At 37.4% G+C, this 18,302-nt stretch overlaps 1 pseudogene; it reads right to left on the bottom strand.

The window, feature by feature from the left end:
* Positions 1-506: 506 nt before the first annotated feature.
* Positions 507-17,903, bottom strand: LOC117701510 (uncharacterized; annotated as a pseudogene).
* Between the last annotated feature and the right edge of the window lie 399 nt (positions 17,904-18,302).

Genomic DNA, 18,302 nt, shown 5'->3' with positions numbered 1-18,302 from the left:
CTATTCTGAACAGATATTAGTTGCTCACAATTGGATAACCATTTAACATAGGATATCAAATAGCACCGGGCTACAGAGAAGAGATAGAAATTAAAAAAAAAATAAAAATAAACAGGGCATCAGAATTTGGGAAAACTGCATGATAGAACAGGTTCCTCCCTGTGTTGCAATTCTATGGTATTTTAAATTTCATCAAGAAAAATATGTAGGACCCTGACATACTGCTCATGCCACAACAAAAGCACATCTGGATATACATATACACAAAGTGGTGTTGAAAAAGCAGGGGCCAGGGATCACCTGTTATCACACACCAAGTTGGATGTAACAGTCAACTTCTGCAGCAATATTTACAATAAACTGACTATGCTTATGAATAACTACAAACTTAATTTGCAAGCAAAGCAGTATAACCCACCCACCCTCTCCCATCAAGGGACTCTCCCATTTTGTATGGCCGTTTTCCATGCAGACAGTGGAGGTCTGTCTTCAGCCTCATCTTCCCTTCATGGGTGAGGATTAGTATCCTCTTCAGCCCAAAAGGAACCAGAGTGATCTTGTCCAGGGGGCAGAAAGCGTGGAATGTTCTCTCTTCGGTGGTCAAAAGAAGCATGCTGAGAAAATAAAGGGGGGGTGTGTGAGAGTGGTTAACTTAAATGCTTGGCTAGAATTCTTTCATTAGATAATCTGTGCTGAGGAAGACAGAATGTCGATTGTACCTGAGAACCATCCATCTAGCTCAGTCATATACACATCCTAGTAGACACTGGTTTTACAAAGCAATGAGTTCTACATGTGTAACTTCCTCAACTTGATAATACTTCATGTCTGCATTTCAAGTAGAGACTATATTTCTAGTGTGTTTCCCTTATGAAGAAGAGGCTCAGAATCCTTCTAAATGCAAAATAATAAAAGCTATAGAATATCTCAACTTTTAATACTAATTCTCTCTTTGCCTGGAAACACAAGAGTGGACCTTTACTAAATGATAATGTTCTGTAATGGGGCCTATAACATTATTCTATAGCTGCATAAAATTTTCTGAGGATTCCAGGCAGGTATTTTTAAATCAAGGTTTCCAGATGATTGAGAAGCACCTACAGGTGACATTGCTGATTGCTGATATGATGCTGCCAATGCTTGTTGTGACACCACTGATGCTTGACGTGATGTTGCTGATGCTTGACATGGTGGTGCAGATGCTTGATGTGACACTGCCAATGATTGACATCGAGGTGAAGATACTTGATGGGTCACTACAGATGCTTGACATAACAGTCCAGATGCCTGACATGAAGCTGCCAATACTAGACATAACTGTGCAGATGGTTGACATTTTGATGCATACATTTAGCTTAATGGTGCATATGCTTCACTTATTGGTGCAGAAACTTGACATATTGGTACATATTCTTGATGTATCAGTACAGGTACTTGACATGATGGTGCAGATGCTGAACATGATGGTAAAGATGCTGGACATGACACTAATGATGTTTGACATGACAGTAATGTTGCTTGACATGAGGCTGCCAATGTTTGATGTGATGCAGTCATTTCTTGGCATGATCTTGATGAATGATGCAGAAGTGGAGGGGTACAATCAATAGGATCCTCCCAACATCTGTAAGAGAAGAAATTTGGAGCAGTGACATAAGTCAAAGTATGATGGCTCATGAGAAATTCTCCATGCTACATATAACCTGACCCACATTTATATATTATTAGCTCTTCACAGCATGTAACAGAAATCTTACATCTATATCCGTGGTTTTCATAGAGTGTGCCTTCATTCCAAAATGTTAAAGAACAGACATGAAACTGGGGAATTACTCAGCTGTGGTCAATAAAGACTCTCTACAAACACCCTGTACAGAGACTCTGAACTTGAGTAATGAAGCCAACTAATTTCAAGGCTTAGATTTGAAGTCTCTCGATTTGAGGCTGTCTTATCTAGGCTTTCTGTGTGAGAGATCCTCCATTCTATTAATAGGTAATCAGATAGGCACTACTAGGCAGGAACAAGGGAAAAGGTGATGGCCTCCACCCTTCTTCCCAATCTATCTCTCACCTATGTGTCTCATTTCGTGAATGCTGAGAATTGTCATTTCCAAAAAATTCTATGGTGGGTGACCCCAAGTCATCAATAACAGTCACCACCTGTACAAAACAACAGAGTTATTGTAAAAAAGGTACAGGTATACCATACATCCCTGCCTTACATTTCATGCTCAGTCTATCCCAGTACCTGTTCTCCTGGATGATGCACACAAGATCCTTGTCCTTGCCTGGTTTGATGCTGCCCTGGTCGTTCATATTTTAAGTTTTGAAGCATTTCAATACATTGGGCAAATTCATATTCACATTGTTCTTGTTCTCTATCCTACAGGTTTTGATGCATCAAAAAATAAACATAAAAGTAATTCAATGTCTGAAAAAGACACTGCCTCCCAAGAAATGAACTTAACATTCAAATGAATTAAAAACAATAAAAGTCTGGTCTCTGTACATATGAGGCTATAGGAACTACTGACTGCTTTGCTAGCACAGTATTCAGGGACATGCCCCTGGGTTACAGACTTCTAAAAATCTAGAACACCCACACAAACATGTTTATATCATCTAGCCTATATTCATGTCTACCTTGAACAGATAATTTTCACTTTCTGGGACCACTGAATTACAACATATTGAGTAGGCTAAGCCAAGTAAAGGAAGCAACCCAACATTTTTTGAAAATGAAATGTCCTTTCAGTTATAAAAGTAAACTGAATTTCAAACCTCCTCTTCAATATCTCGGTAAGAATGTTGTTCATCATGGAAGGATCTACTTATATTCAAATCATAGACCTCTGTCATCATCACTCGTGGCCCACAGAGTTGGGCAAACTTTTCCCCATTAAGTGGACGCTGGTATTCATATGTTCTCTTTGGCTGCATTTGTAAGTAAACAAAGTAACAAAGATCTGCTCTTAGTCTATGCTTTTCCTTAATGTACGAAACACAGTGAACATGGAGAGCGATTGCTTACCCAAGCCCTGAAGAAACCCCAGACATATAGATGTTCCACTGGTCCCTGCTAAGACCTGCCTGGGCCACCACCTCCTATACATAACCAGACTGCAGACCCATTACTCATTATTATAAGAAATAAAAAATCATATCTACACTGAGAATTTAATTGTGTACTAATTCAAAAATTAAAAAACCCAAAACATTTTAGTTTAAAAACTTTTTAAAAAGGATAAATGTATTCACATAAATTTTCTTCTAAATAGTTCAATGAAATTTCATGATACTCCAAAAAAAAAAAAAAAAAAAATCCCTGCAAGGCAAGAAGGCCTTTTCAAAATCAAAGATGCCAAGACTCAGGAATTTGCCATTGTCACATTGCTGGGGCTAAACTGAAACAACTATCTTTTAGGTTTTAGTCTATGAATATTGCCTGGGGAATTGGGGGTGGAGTATCTGCATTTTGGATCTGTAAGAGATACAAAGAATTCTGCATAACTGATAAAAACTCACTCCCTTGCTTGATCATCCTGTATATTTAAGAATCCGGCCTTTTAGAAAATCATTATCCAAATACATGGTTATATCCACAATCACAGATAGAAGAAATGAAGGCCAGCAGAAGAAAAGAAACTAGCTTATGCTGCTGTTTGCTGAGGAGAAGGTTGGGATAAGTCTTCAATAGAGCTGCCCTCTCTTGAGATTTGCCCACACATGAGGAAAATCTGGACCAGTAGAAATCCAGTATTTTCATAGCAGCTCAACTTACTTCAACTATTCTCTGAAGCACAAAACATTCTTGTATATTTGAAAAGCTAGTAGATTAGAAACTATAAAGTTAACCTGGACAAAGTGAATTTAAGCTCGACAGTGTTAGAGGTGCAAAAAATGCATTTTGAAAAACTATCAGATGTACCTAAGCATTATGGACCTGCAAATCTGTGTGTACTGTGGGTTCTACCACAGCTTCTGGGTACACAGCCTGTAATGGTGTGGTTGGACAAGATGGGGCAGCCTCAGATGCCTTCTGATGTCTTTGTTCTTGACCCACAATGACTTCTTGGAACTTAGGGTCTTTCTTGTCTTCAGAATCTTCTCTTATTATACAGATTTTAGCATCTGAAGAAGCATCATGAAGTGCAGAATATTCATCAATTACATGTTCCTTAGGATTGGATATCTTTGCCTCTACCAAGGGTTTCTTCACATCCTCTTCAGTGCATTCTCCTTGTTCTGGAGAGGCCTGTTAGTCTTGGCTGTCATTTAGGAGGAACTCTGGACCTACTTCAAATTCTCTGTCTTGGGGCTCTAGCATATATTTTGGATCTATCACATACCCCTGTCCAGATGTAGGGACTAGGGAAGAAAGCACAGAGAAGATTGTGACAAAACAGTAAAATGTGCCAAAAAAGGAAAAATCAAGTGAATAATAAGAATTCTATTGAATTCTTCCTATTGGAAGAGCGAGAATCTGCACATATCTCATTGGGATTTCTAGAATGTACAAGACTGGGGATTGATTGAATCTGTGAAGAGATATTTAACTTTATTGCTCTGAAATCATCTCCAAAGGTTTACAGAAAACAAGCAAAGTTAGACTTGACATCTGTGATTTCACACCATTATAAACTGAGCATGGTCTTTATTTTAAAACTTGCTATGACCTTGAAGGTCATCCCATTTCTTTAGACCACATCCAAATAGCTAATTGTACGTACATGATACTGGTGTTGTTGATGAAATATCTGTAGATGAAGAACTTGTGCTTGTCCTCATGCCAGAGATTATGCTTGTGGCTGCATTTAAGTCTGGGGTTATGCTTGAGTGAGATGGTGTCCAGACCTGAACTAATTCAAATGGCATTCGCTGAGTGGCTGCTTGAACTTCTACAATCTCAACCTGAATTTCCAACAGAAGATAACACATTTCACTTACAAGATAGAATAAGACAGGCATCCTAGGAAAAACAGGGAGACCTGTCCCAAACCTTAGACATACCTCACAATATACTTCAGTCATTGAAGAAAGACACAAAATCTTCACACACACACACAAACACACACACACACACACACACACACACACACACACACACACACACACACCTATACATCCTTAAAAATATTGTTGGGGTTCTAAGCCTCAAAGAGGAAGTGGCCATTGATGGGTTTTCTCAGAGTTCCTACACATGTAAGGTAGGCTTCAAACACAATAAATGCCAAGTATGAGATAATGTTTTAGGCAGATTAAATGGAAAATATCAGTAAGAGTATTTTGGCTGTAAGAAATAAATGAATTGTACACTAGAATTTCTAGGGTTAACACTATAGTGCAAGTTAGGAGAATAAAAGAATAAAAGAAACAAACGATGTCAGTTTTCCCTAACCCTGCTTATGTTTTAGTCAAATGTTATTTTAAAACATTTGTAGATGCTCAACTTAGGGTCAGGATAAGCACAAGGACTATTCTAAGCATGAGAGTTACTTACAGTAAGGAAAAAAATAACAGAAACTTTCATGCTCATAAGACACTTATTGAAATGAAAGTCTTTCTATATTGATAACACACATTAACTAAATAATAACATAACAAGAATAAAGGCCCCAATGGTTCTCTGGGTGACTGCCAATGTACATACTTCTGTGCCTGCTTCAGGACACTCCTCCACGTTCACAACTTCAGCCTGAGCATCTGTATGCATTTTGTTCCTACGGTGGCATTTTCAAAGCCTTAATAAAGCCATAAAGAAATCATTATTAATATGTCTTTTGTGTATTGGTCAGGAAGCTTCCTCATTGCTGGATAACTTTCATAGTACTGGAAGGGGATTGAGGAAAGAAATTCATCAACAGGCTTACTAGCTGTGAACACTGTGATCAAGGATAATGTCTAGCATGGCAAGACATACCCATGTTTACAATCATGGCATTACAATGTTATGGGTGCAACCAACCAATTTCTGACTGGATTGGTGGCCACACCACAGGAGAAAATACATAGGAACTGATCTGTGAAGCATTAGGAAGAAAAATTGGAGATAATATAATCTAAATACATTGCGTGAAATTCTTAAAGAATGAATAAAATCATATTAAAATTAATATTGTATAATGATATGTATGCATGGAAATACCATAAGTCAACCCACTACTTTGTTTGTCTAACTTTAAAATGTCCTGTGTCATAGGATTAGAGGTTTGATTCCGTGGAAAAACACTTAGCCAACATAGTTTATGTCCTGGTCCTAAATCTTATTCTAGGCTTGCAAAGACAAGAACACAAAAACAAGGTTTATATTTGGGAGGTCAAGCAACAAGAAACCCACCATCAGTACAAAATATGAGAGGTTGATATATAGTAATATGTCTCTCTTTTAAAAAATAAACAGCTGGGCAGTGATGGTGCATGAATTTAGTCCCAGCACTTGGGAGGCAGAGGCAAGTGGATTTCTGAGTTCGAGGCCAGCCTGGTCTACAGAGTGAGTTCCAGGATAGCCAGATCTACACAGAGAAACCCTGTCTCGAAAAAAAAGAAAAAGAAAAAGAAAAACAAAGAAAGAAAGAAAGAAAGAAAGAAAGAAAGAAAGAAAGAAAGAAACAAGATAACCTAACAGTAAATGTGCTAAGTGATATTTATGAGATTCTGATGGCATAAAGAAGAGTTAAAACAGGAAAAGCCAGTTAATGAGTTATTGCAGCCACTTGCATATATTATTTGGGCATGAAATGTACAATTTTTACTCTTACTGGTTTGATTTTCAGTGTGATATTATTTAAACATAAGCATATTATTTACAATAGTTAACACAGAGAAAATTCTAACATAACACACATACATGTGTGTGGGTGTACATATATACAACACACATGTTGATTTCTTCTTGAAGGTAGGATCTCACATATCCCAGGCTAGGCTTAAACTCAGTATGTTGTCAAGGAAGACATTAGAGTTTTTATTTTGGGGCTGGAGGAATGACTCAGCAGTTAAGAATACTGACTTCTCTTTCAGAGGCCCTAGTTTCAATTCCCAGCTCCCTCAATGGAAGCCTACACCTCTCTGTAACTCCAGTTCCAGAGTATCTCACACCCCTTTCCAACTGCTGTTTTTCACTGGAGATATGCAGTGCACAGACATACATGTAGGCAAAATACACAGATAATGGTTGTCTTTAAATTGCTCTATGTGCCCCCACCTCTCAACTCAGATATCAAAGGCATATGCTGGTAGGTTTATGCTACGTAAGCCCTCTGTCAACTGAGCTACATTCCCTGCCAGTGGAGAAATCCTTTTTTTTTTTTTAAAAGTGACAAAACACACATTTCAAACACTTCAATTAAAGCTTTCAATTCAAGGATTTCTGGTCAATTCAGATCATAAGATGATTATAATGATTTTAGTTCCCTTTGCATTTTTAGCCCTTTCATATTTACATATTTCTTTATATGCTGGTGACTTACTCTGGGGAAGCACTAAGATAACTCTCTAACCCCAAGACAGTTTGAGAACATTTTCATAGCTCAGAAAAGGTATTCCACTGTTCTAGCTACCATTCCTCTCTGTCCCCATCCACTCTGCACACAATACTGGCCAGAGGCAACCTCTAATCCACCTTCTGCCTCTGTTGAGTTCCCTGTTATGAACTTATAGATGAGCAAAATTCAGTTTGTCTAGGCAGGCTTCACAGCAGGTAGGCTTGGTGGCCAGCAGGCTTTGAACAGAGCCTTCACAGGCTTCTGATTGTAAGCCCTGGGTCTTAATGGACAACCATACAATACTCAGATTCCTCCTTGTTTTCAATTGAAAACAGTCACTGAAGTTTAAACACTTCACATCATCCTGGACTTTTTGTAAGCCCCAAGCCTTGGCTGCAAAATACTGTTACTTTTTATCCATCTGTTTCCAATCGTGATTTTTTTAAGGTAGTAAGTAACCTGGGACCCCTAGCTCTCCCATGTACTTCAGACATTAATCTATCTTTCACCTTAAATTTACTTGGCTTGACAGAACTGTCTCAAAGCCAAGCTTGGGTTTTGTTTGAAAGCATAAGGCAAATTTTTGCCTTTGAATTGTCTTTCAGGCTGTGCATGGTGGCCCACTCATGTAACCCCGGAACATGGGAGGCAGAGGCATGTGAGTTGGAGGCCAGCCTGCTTTATATAGTGAGTTCCTGGAAAACCTGAAAATCTCTCTCTCTTCTCTCTCTCTCTCTCTCTCTCTCTCTCTCTCTCTCTCTCTCTCTCTCTCTCTCTCTCTCTCTCTCTTTCTCTCCCTCCCTCCCTCCCTCCCTCCCTCCCCCTCTCTCTATCTCTCCCTCTCTCTCTGTTTCTCTCTTGCTGAAAGTGAGCTGTTTCTCACTTTCTCTTGCACTCAGGCTTTCTCTCTCCTCGAGCCTCTCTCCCAATTCTCCCTCTCCCTTTCCTTTTCACTTTCCTTCTTTCTCCCTCTTGCCCCTCCCCTTTCCCCTCCTTTCTCCCACACACAAACTGACAAATAATGTGACCTGCACTAGACATCTTTTCACCTGAGAGCAAGTGAATGTTTTGCTCCATTGTCCTGTGTGGATGGAACAGGATATAAGCCACTGCTGCATCATAAGGGAACAACCTCAGATGTATATTATGTGCTCTTTTCTGTCATTTTTTCTAGAACCATTATTGGCTTAATCTAGGAAATGATACAACAGACAGTAGTTAAATGATTCCTTCCATACATTAAAATGTACAGATCTGGAAACTGGAAGAGGTATTGGTGGTGGTCTACTCAAACATACATACAGATGTATGTATGTATGTATGTATGTATGTATGTATGTATGTATATAGGTAGGTAGGTAGGTAGGTAGGTTGGTAAGCAGGTAGGTAGTTGAGAGAAAAATAGACAGAAAGGCAAGGAAAATTCTGTAGTTTTAAACATAATTTGAGTATGTTAAAAATTAAAAATTAAAAACCATTTATCCGTGTTTATTCTGTTGGAAGACAATAAATTATATTAAATGATATGGTAGATTCAGAAAAGCTAATTCGTCATTTTAAAATTCTTAATCTTTCTTATTTTGCCTTTATTTACCAAAAAAAAAAAAACTTGTTTCAGCTCTGCATTATTTACAGCCATGATACCTCTTACCTATGGTGTTGTATAGTACTGTCATCATCGGAATCATCATCTACAGCATTTGTTTGAATGTTAACTGGTTGTGCCTGCAAAAAATTAGCATCATCAGTTGTCACCACTTTAGCATCTCTGAGAATCAAATGTACAGCTTTGTACAGAGAAGAGTTACACCTTCTTCTAACCCCCTAATTGGCATTAAATGTACCTATGTACTAGAAAAACTTGACATTTCTAACATGCATTATATATTCAAGTTAATCCAAGTGTCACGTCAGTTTGAAAAAGATGCTAGGTTTACAGGTATAAAAACAATTTATGCACATACACTGGTTTAGTCCAACACTAGTAGATCAAGGAATTTCACTTTGATTCAAGTTCACTGCTTGCTATTTTACACCCTCACACTATAAAGACTCCTCTGACTGCTATCTCTGTTCTCTTTAATTTGTTTTCCAAAATATCAACTGGTATAGAAACAATATCCTAGAGGCACAGAGAGAAAAACTGGAGGAAATCGCAAATAGACTTTCTGGTGCCATGATGGAGACTAGTGAAATATGGGTGGGACAAGCAAAATTTGTTTTCTCTTTCTCAGAAAAGGAAACAGATCTTGGGCTGAGTCATCCTGTATATTAGAAGTCTACATTCTTGTGGCAGAAGATAAAACTCAGATCCCAGAGTGTTGGTATGAAGGAAGAGTGAATGAGGCAATCAAATCAGACTTCCTTCAGTCTTCTCCTCTATACAACTTTCCTCACTCTCTTCAATATGGAAAAGTGGTTTGTTCTGAAATTGAATCTAGGAGTGATCTACTATGTCATCACAATAGAAACATGGTCTACAGCCAAACAGAGCTCTTTATATAGGCTGCTAACACTACCCAGTCTTCAATGTTCTAGTTAGCCCTGTATCCATTCATTCCAAATCCTGGAGTTTCCATCCCCATGACTAAAATCAACCCAGATTCCTGCCATTCACATCTGGTTATCTCCATTCTTGTTTCTTTATACTTCATGTTCCACATTCAAAGCAGCCTAGGGATTTCAGTCTAGATCATACTCTGCTTAGCATAAATTCTGTATGTATTACTACAGTGAGCAAAGTTCTGCACAATCTATCACTTTCCTGTCTCCACCATCCCCTTCACTCTTTCCCTTATTTGAGTCACATAACCAATTTTATTCCTTCAAACTCTCCAAATTGAGGTCAGTGCACTCTCTGTATAGACTGCCTTTGTTAGACTTGGGGGTACCCTATTCAAAACAGAAATCACCAGCTCACTTTCCCATGACACCTTTTATCAGTGCCTTGTCTGTTAGCTGCCTGTATGTGATTCCCTGGTACTTACTGCAGTATCTAGGACATGAAAAGTATTTCATGTCATTGAAAATACAAACTAAATGATTTTCAGTCTAACACATGAATTTTAATAACTAGCTTTTCCTTTGGCCTGTAAAAAGCCTTTATAATCAAGTACCTAAGGTTGTGAGAGAGGGAGGACATGAAAATTCACTTTATAAAACTAATATACAAGTTGTTCTTTCTTTGCTGAATACTAAATGTATGTACACTGATGTCAAGTAGCTGGAAGTGAAAATGCTGTGCCCATCAATAAGAGAGAGATATAGAGCATACTCACTGACTCATCTGGCATATGTAGAACATAAATGTTTCCCACAACATAGTACTTTTCCTCCCATAACAGCCTTTGAGCAGAAGACCAGATCTTTCTGCTATTAGGACCGAAGTTTCCAAAAAATACAAATGACTCTAAGGGTGACAGACATAATGGCAATTAAATCAGAAGCAATCCTGGCTAAGAGAGCAGGCAGACAACATCCACATCACGATGCTGTTTGTCACCTCACTGGCAGTTTTCAAGATTCTGAGCCATGGGCTTCTCTTTACCTTCCTTCCCTTCCAGCTAAGATCCCCAGTTTCCCACATGGTCACCACTAATGTATGAGGCATGCATCCTGAAAAATCAAAGGTGTGATTTTTGTGCTGATGTCAATCTTTTTCTTTTGACCTATGGATTCTTGATTTAGTCTCTAAAAGAAATAGTGTTTGTTTGTGTGTGTGTGTGTGTGTGTGTGTGTGTGTGTGTGTGTGTATTCATGCATCTGTCCAAGTGATTTTTAATGATATTTCACCTTTAACTTTCAAGAAAGAAAGAGGAGAAATATTTTAACATGCATTTGTGTACCTGAAGCAAACAGTATTATACCTTACCTCTGATTAACTCAGATATTTTAAGGGTCAATTTTAATTTTGTATCTTGATTTCTCAGCTCGTACTTCCTTAACCTTCAAAAACTAGGTCCCATACTAAACCTGACATAAATGTTATCTGTTGAAAAATTTAGGTGAAATGATTTCTTTCCCCAGGTCTGTGTATAGAGATTTAGAGTTTATATTCTATATATTGGCCCTTGATATAATGTTAGAATTCTAGATTCCAGTGAACCTAATTTGTGGTATGGTTTACAAACTACAAAATCCATCTGTAACTTATTCAAGTTATTCATGGAGCTCCCTTTAAGCTACTCAGTGCATTAAACATTTTTTGGATTAGGTTTTTAAAATTATTTTGTTTTGTCAGATGAGACATCCACATCCTCAACCTATATAATCATCCATGTTTCTATATGACCTCACCTTATAAATTTCAGTATTTTTAAATATCTAATGTAGTCAGAAATTGTGAGTGTAGTGGTATCAGGTATTTCACAGTGACAGTAATACAAGAATTAGTATGCTAGCAATCAGGGAATACAGCACTCATGAACATCAAGTAAGTATCATCATCTGGGTTGCTTACCATCATAAGAATCCTGTAGGTACAAGATGAATTTCACGTACTCATATATATATCTCCCTTGGTACATGGTCCTGTAACAATATGTGTCCTGGCCACTCTGACCTACATTTCCTTTTCTTATATAACAGCAAAATTCGATTAGGCTTCCCACTAAAGAGAGCAAGATACAAGTAAAGTTATGTAGTCTGATGGATTATTTCAGACAATAATAGTCTTCCTTAGTCAAGACAATATTGTAAAGAACACAACTTTCTTTCCATAAATGCTGGTCCTCAGAAGAGATATCATTCTTATATCCATAAAATAGGCACTAGCTGGAACACAGTACACTAGTATTTGTATAGCACTACTAAAATTCGAGAAAGGCTGCTGTAATTATGTTTTATTGTAAAGACTAAGACAGGGTGGGATGATTTCTCAATTAATTAATTTTATTGACTCTTTTGGAATTTCATATATGCATGTGATATATTTTGATCATGTTCCCATTCCCTCCAACTTAGCTCAGATCCAGTTCCACATCTCCACTCAGTCCTTCCTAACTTTGTGTCCCCCAAAATACACAATTCCACTGTGTACTACCCATATCCTTCCACTAGAGCAACAGTTCTCAGCCCTTTGGGGGTAGAACAACTCTTTCATAGGAGTCACCTAAGACCATGTACATATCAGATATTTACATTACCATTCAAAACAGTAGCCAAAGTACAGTTATGAGGTAGCAATGAAAATAAATTTATGATGGGGGGTTACCACAGCATGAGAGACTGTATTAAAAGGTCTCAGCATTAGGAAGGTTGAGAACCACTGCTAGGGGCTACATCCTTAGAGGACACCCACTCTTCCTCCCACAGCATCCATCAGCTCTCTTGAGCACTTCCACAGCTTCTGAGGGCTCGTCATCTGAGAGTAATATCCTGTTGAGCTCCTCCATAATTCTCCAGAGGAAATAATTTTTAGTGTGAGAAATGTAGTATTTGAAATTATAGGCTATTAACTTAAATAGATATATTATCAGCAACTTCACTGATTTTTTTTCAAAAACTACTAAGGTGTAAGAGAGCAAGGAATTGTTCAGCTAAGTATTACTTTTCACACACAATTCAAAAATTAAATTAAAAAAGAAAACAAAACCATGTATGCATACCTATATTTGCCAATGGAAGATTTAGAATGATCTTCTCAGATATGTCATCCTTTTGTTCATCATGAACAAGATTTAATAGGCTCGTCCCAATTATATCTTCCTAGGGAGCAGGAGAAAGAACAGATTTTGCTTTCAATACTAATACCATTAGTCTGCCCTGTATCCTTGCCATAGGTGTTTAGTGCTGCCCATGCCATTTATAGCTATAGGTGCAGTGCTTCAGTCAGTTTGCATTACCCTCTAGCAATTACTCCACATTACAATCCATTCTGTCCACAGTTTTCCTGTGCATTATCTCCCTCAAGTAGTTGGATTCTTCCCTACCCATCTCATAGACCTCAGATGCTGTAATCCTCACCCTGTCTTGTTTCCCTCTTTGTATGAGCCTGGAAAAAATTCTCAGCTCTTCACCCATAATGTTGTCTCCAGTCTTGAACCAAGCAAGTGAATCTGGATGGAAAACCCCACACAACTGTGCCACACAACCGTGCCACAAAACTGTGCCACACAACCATGCCACAGAACCATGCCACACAACCGTGCCACACAACCAGTGACTATACAACTCTGCCAGAAAGCCTTTCCCCTGACTCTGCACTTTCTCACACTTCAATGTGAATACTTTCTTTTTTGCACCTTCCTCATACTTTCAAGTCCCATGCCATCTCTACATTTTAATTTATCCTTGTTTATTTTGATGGAAAATGTTCAACACTTCCCCCTGTACCATAAAGGGACACTTATGTTTTCAATAAAAATATTTTCATTGGTCCATATATAAAATGGAATGCCCTGAGTCCAAGAACAACCTGAGGCTACATAAGGAGTTTTGGGGTGGGCTGAACTATAGAATGCTACCTTATCTTACCAAGAAAGAAAGGAAAAAAGAATGAAAAAAAAAAGAAAGAAAGCCATAGTGAAACCCAATTATTTTGTGTGTTAATTTTTTAAAGGAGTTTGACAAAAGTTAAAAATTAAAAATTCAACAAATTTGATGTGAAATATAAAGAACCAAGGGGTGTTACCTATTCTTCCATTGGTTGAAGAGAGGTGGGGCATCATTACAAATAGAATCATTGGGTTGGAGACCAGCTCAGTAGGTGTATGCTCACGTGATATCGACAAGGCCTTTCTTTAAATCAGGAATGAAAGCACAAGCATTCAGTCATTACAAAAGAAGTCAGGCATTAACCCTGCTCAGTGCCATTTTCTGAGACTCTTAACAAGAAGCATGTTTTATTTTTCTGACAGACATTTCATCTTAGACACACATGAGAGGAGTGGATAGGGTGAGGGAAGAGTAAGGATTTTTCCTGGAATCCCAGCATGTTTTTATTGACTAAACACTGAAACTAGTAGAGAAGAAGATGTCACAGAGTCATAGCTGAACACCAATGACTTATATGAGCATAAAATAAATAACTTATGAACAACATTCCAGAATGACCAATTTCCACAAAAGCTGCAAGAACTTACTGGACGATAGCCAAGAAGAGGTGTCACATTCTGGGATACAAAAACAACTTTTCCTTCTATGTTCAGTACAATTGAAATATTTTCAAATGACTAATAAAGACAGAATAATAACATAAATAAATAGTGGAACAATAATAAAATGATAGCCTTATTTCTGAGTGTATAAATTATTAGAATAGAACACAGAAAATGTATTGCATTTCTTACATATCTATAAAGTAGGCACATCCTTAATTAAAATTCTATTATTCTGCCTCCTACACAGAATCTACTTCACCTTAAGCATGAGATATTTATCAATGATGTGCCACTTGGACAAACATATTTCAGTGTACCCAAAATCAATAACTAAACTTTCCATCTCACACTAGAAATATTCATTTCTTAGTGTAGATGGTCACACTTTAAATATGTTTAGTATTTGAATGCTAAACGTTTTTAAAGACACATTCATTTATACTTAGCTTAGTGTTCAACTTAAAAATATAGTTAGTGCTATCAATTTTCTAATGTATAATGGTGTGAAGTCAGGTTTCCCAGAAGGTGACATTTAGAGCATGTGAAATACCAAAATGTTTTCCAGAGAAAGGAGATGTGGATACCTGTGTGCCTGCCTCAGCATCACCTCTAAGATGAGGAAAAATAAAGCAGGGCTCTCCTAGGAATTACTGCTAATCCAATGTACTCATTCATTTAAATTTAGAGTTGTGATCCAGATACTGCTTGTGTGATCCTCAATTCCAATATTTATTTTAAAGCAGTACTTCCTTAACCTATTCTGCAATAAAATGATTATTTTAAGAAACAAGCTCATAGAATTCATACAAATAGATAGTTGCAAGTAACAGTACCTCATTGTTAACACAAAATGGCAATAAGTCCTTAGAAAGAAGCAATACTGGTGATAAATCTCTGATAAAGTGAATTGTACAATAAAAAAGCACAAACATTTTAAAATATTTTTATTTTGTGTGTATGAGTGGATTTCCCAGCATATGTGTCTGTGTACCATGTGTGTACCTGGTATCCATACAGGCCAGAAGAAGGTATCACATCCTCTGTAGCTGGGACTACAGACCATTGTGAGCTTCAGTGTGAGTGCAGAGAATTAAACCTACCTCCTCTGAAAGAGCAGCCAGTACTCCTATGTGATCATGAATATCTTCATACCATAATCATTAGTGAAATGAAAAATTAGTTTCAAATATTCTCTTATTACCTGTTGTGTTTTGGAACTGGTTTGAGTTTATTCTCACCCAGTCGTTCATGCAAGAGAAGATATTTGTAGCACATAAATAGCAACTGACCACCTCCTAGAATCATTGTGTTAATCAAAAATTGTATGCTACTTTTGCTGAGTATTGAATTAAGGGTTACCCACATGCTAGATAAGTGCTATTATTGAGCTAACAACCCCAGCTCAATTGAAAAACAAAAACTTCAAAATTTTTTCATGAGTCAAAATATCAAAACAATGTGTCCCTGTTTCCACAGCCACTAAAATTATTATTTTTCCCATTTTTGTGCTTAAAAACAGCTGTGATCATACTTACAACATATTTGTGCCATAAAAAAACTTCTCCAAGAAAAGGTGTTCCAGGTAAGTTACTAATACCAGACAGAAGCTAAAAGGTTGTAGAAGAGTGACTCTCACAGTTTCACAGCACACAGCCTGCACTTTTACCTACAACCATCTCTGCAGTTTATAGTCACCTTCTGGAATAGTTTAAATATGCATTTGGTTTCATAAAAGTATTGACAGATTTCAAATGAAATATTCTGAAGCCTCTTCACAACACAAATTTCAACAGATGATACCTACCTACCTACCTTGTGTTTTTAAATAAAAGTGCTTGAAAGGATAAAAGATGCCTGCACATGGTTTAGGTTTCCATCTAAGAGTGTGTATTGTTATAATATTTGCTTTGTTATTGTTTGAAAACTTGTTCTTTTCCAGCTGTGCTTTGAAATGTGATGTAGTGCATCTTGCATTCTAGGTGATCAACATGTAAATGTAAACAACAAATTAAAAGACCCTTACCTGAAGAACCATCTTATGGTATTCTTCATAGGTATTAAAAACAGGAACTGTGTTTTGTTCATAATTTGTACATTGAACATTCCTGTGCATAAAAGAAATGACAGGTGTTAAATTAAGATAACTATTGATATTAGAATTCTCAGCTTATAATTTAAAGAAATACTTTGTTAGTTTGGTAGGGGGTGCTTATGTGTTCTATTACTCATGTGTAGAGATTCAAAGACAACTTTGGGGGGTTGAATCTCTCCTTCCATCTTTATGTGAGCTCTGTGAAAGTGATGAGAACAAGGTGTGTGTAGAACTCGTGAAGTAGGGTGCTAGCAGCTATTGGCATTTTGAAGAGTGTTGAAGAAGAAATGCATTGTAAGGGAGTGGACATGGCCTAGAAAATATATTTGGAAAGTTTAACCACAAAGAGTGCATAGAATCAGGGAAATGGACCTCAGTCAAACCTCTTTGAGAAGACAGAGAGGCAATAGCAAGCTGTTCTCTGAGTCTCTTTCTAGATGATCCATATCCAAGTCTATTCATCAGTTTTTGAAGTCTCTTCAGCAAATTGCAAAGATCTTCATGGGTTATCCTCTGGCATGGGTTAGAGGCACCACTAATTTACAGAGAAGTAAACATGGGCTTTATGTATGGTAAAGCTGAGGCTAATTACTGATATAGTGCCCCCAAAAGAGGACTAAGACGACAGAAAGATCTTTTTCATTCACGTAACATCCAAGGTCTTCATTATACACTATAACAACTGTGGCAGGATATGTCAGAAAATGGCCTTAATCCCAGTACTCCGGTGAGATGGCAGAAGGATTGTGGATTTGATGCAAGTCTTGGGCTAAATATCATGAGCTAATTTCCAAAATAAATGATAAATGAACAAGCAAACAAATAAGATCTATTTCTATTAAAACAATAACATGAAAGTCAATGTTCCCACCCTTTAATTGTGAGGCTGTTAAAAGTATAAACCAATCCATTTCCATGTCTTCCCAGTACAGCCTAATACAATGTCTGGCACTGTTGTTTAGCAATCACTTAAGTTAAACCTGAACTAGCTTGAGTGAAATGGCAAGACTTAGCTTCCCTTCTGTTCTCACCTGCTTTAACAGTAATTCTTACCAGGTCTTACAATGAAAATGGGGGAATAGAAGACCCATGGAAGAGACCAAAATACCCTCAGCCTCCCTGATAAATTTTGTCTACATCTGATATAACAACAGAGGTCAGAACACAAAGCTTTGCCAATTGTATTACAAATTCTTACCTCCTCATTTTTTGTGTATTCCTCTCCATTTTTTTCAGTCGGTTAAAGGTGGATTCTAAAACCAAATAAGACCATTATTTTACTAAGTAAACATCTTTCTACAATCTATAGCATCTACTTGCTGTAGCCATCTTATGTCTATCTAGCTCAATGCCTGATAATCATCTTATGTCTATGTTTGCATGTATCCTGTTGTTATCTTGAGTCTATCTCCCATCAAAGGATCTCCTACACTGCAGCTATTCTGAGTCTATCTTCCATTTATGGATCATCTATACCCCAGCTATCATGTGCCCTTGTTCCATCTTGATCATCTATGTTCTAGATGGCCTGTGTCTCTCCCTAAATCAATATTCCCTCTACCTATCATGTGTTGAAAATTTCATCTGTCATTATCAATAGTTCTCTCTGTGTCTACATTATCTCTT

Source organism: Arvicanthis niloticus, unplaced genomic scaffold (assembly GCF_011762505.2).
Source record: "Arvicanthis niloticus isolate mArvNil1 unplaced genomic scaffold, mArvNil1.pat.X pat_scaffold_1226_arrow_ctg1, whole genome shotgun sequence".
Taxonomy (NCBI): domain Eukaryota; kingdom Metazoa; phylum Chordata; class Mammalia; order Rodentia; family Muridae; genus Arvicanthis; species Arvicanthis niloticus.
Note: the sequence above shows the minus strand (reverse complement) of the source record. Positions and strands in the feature narration are given on the sequence as shown.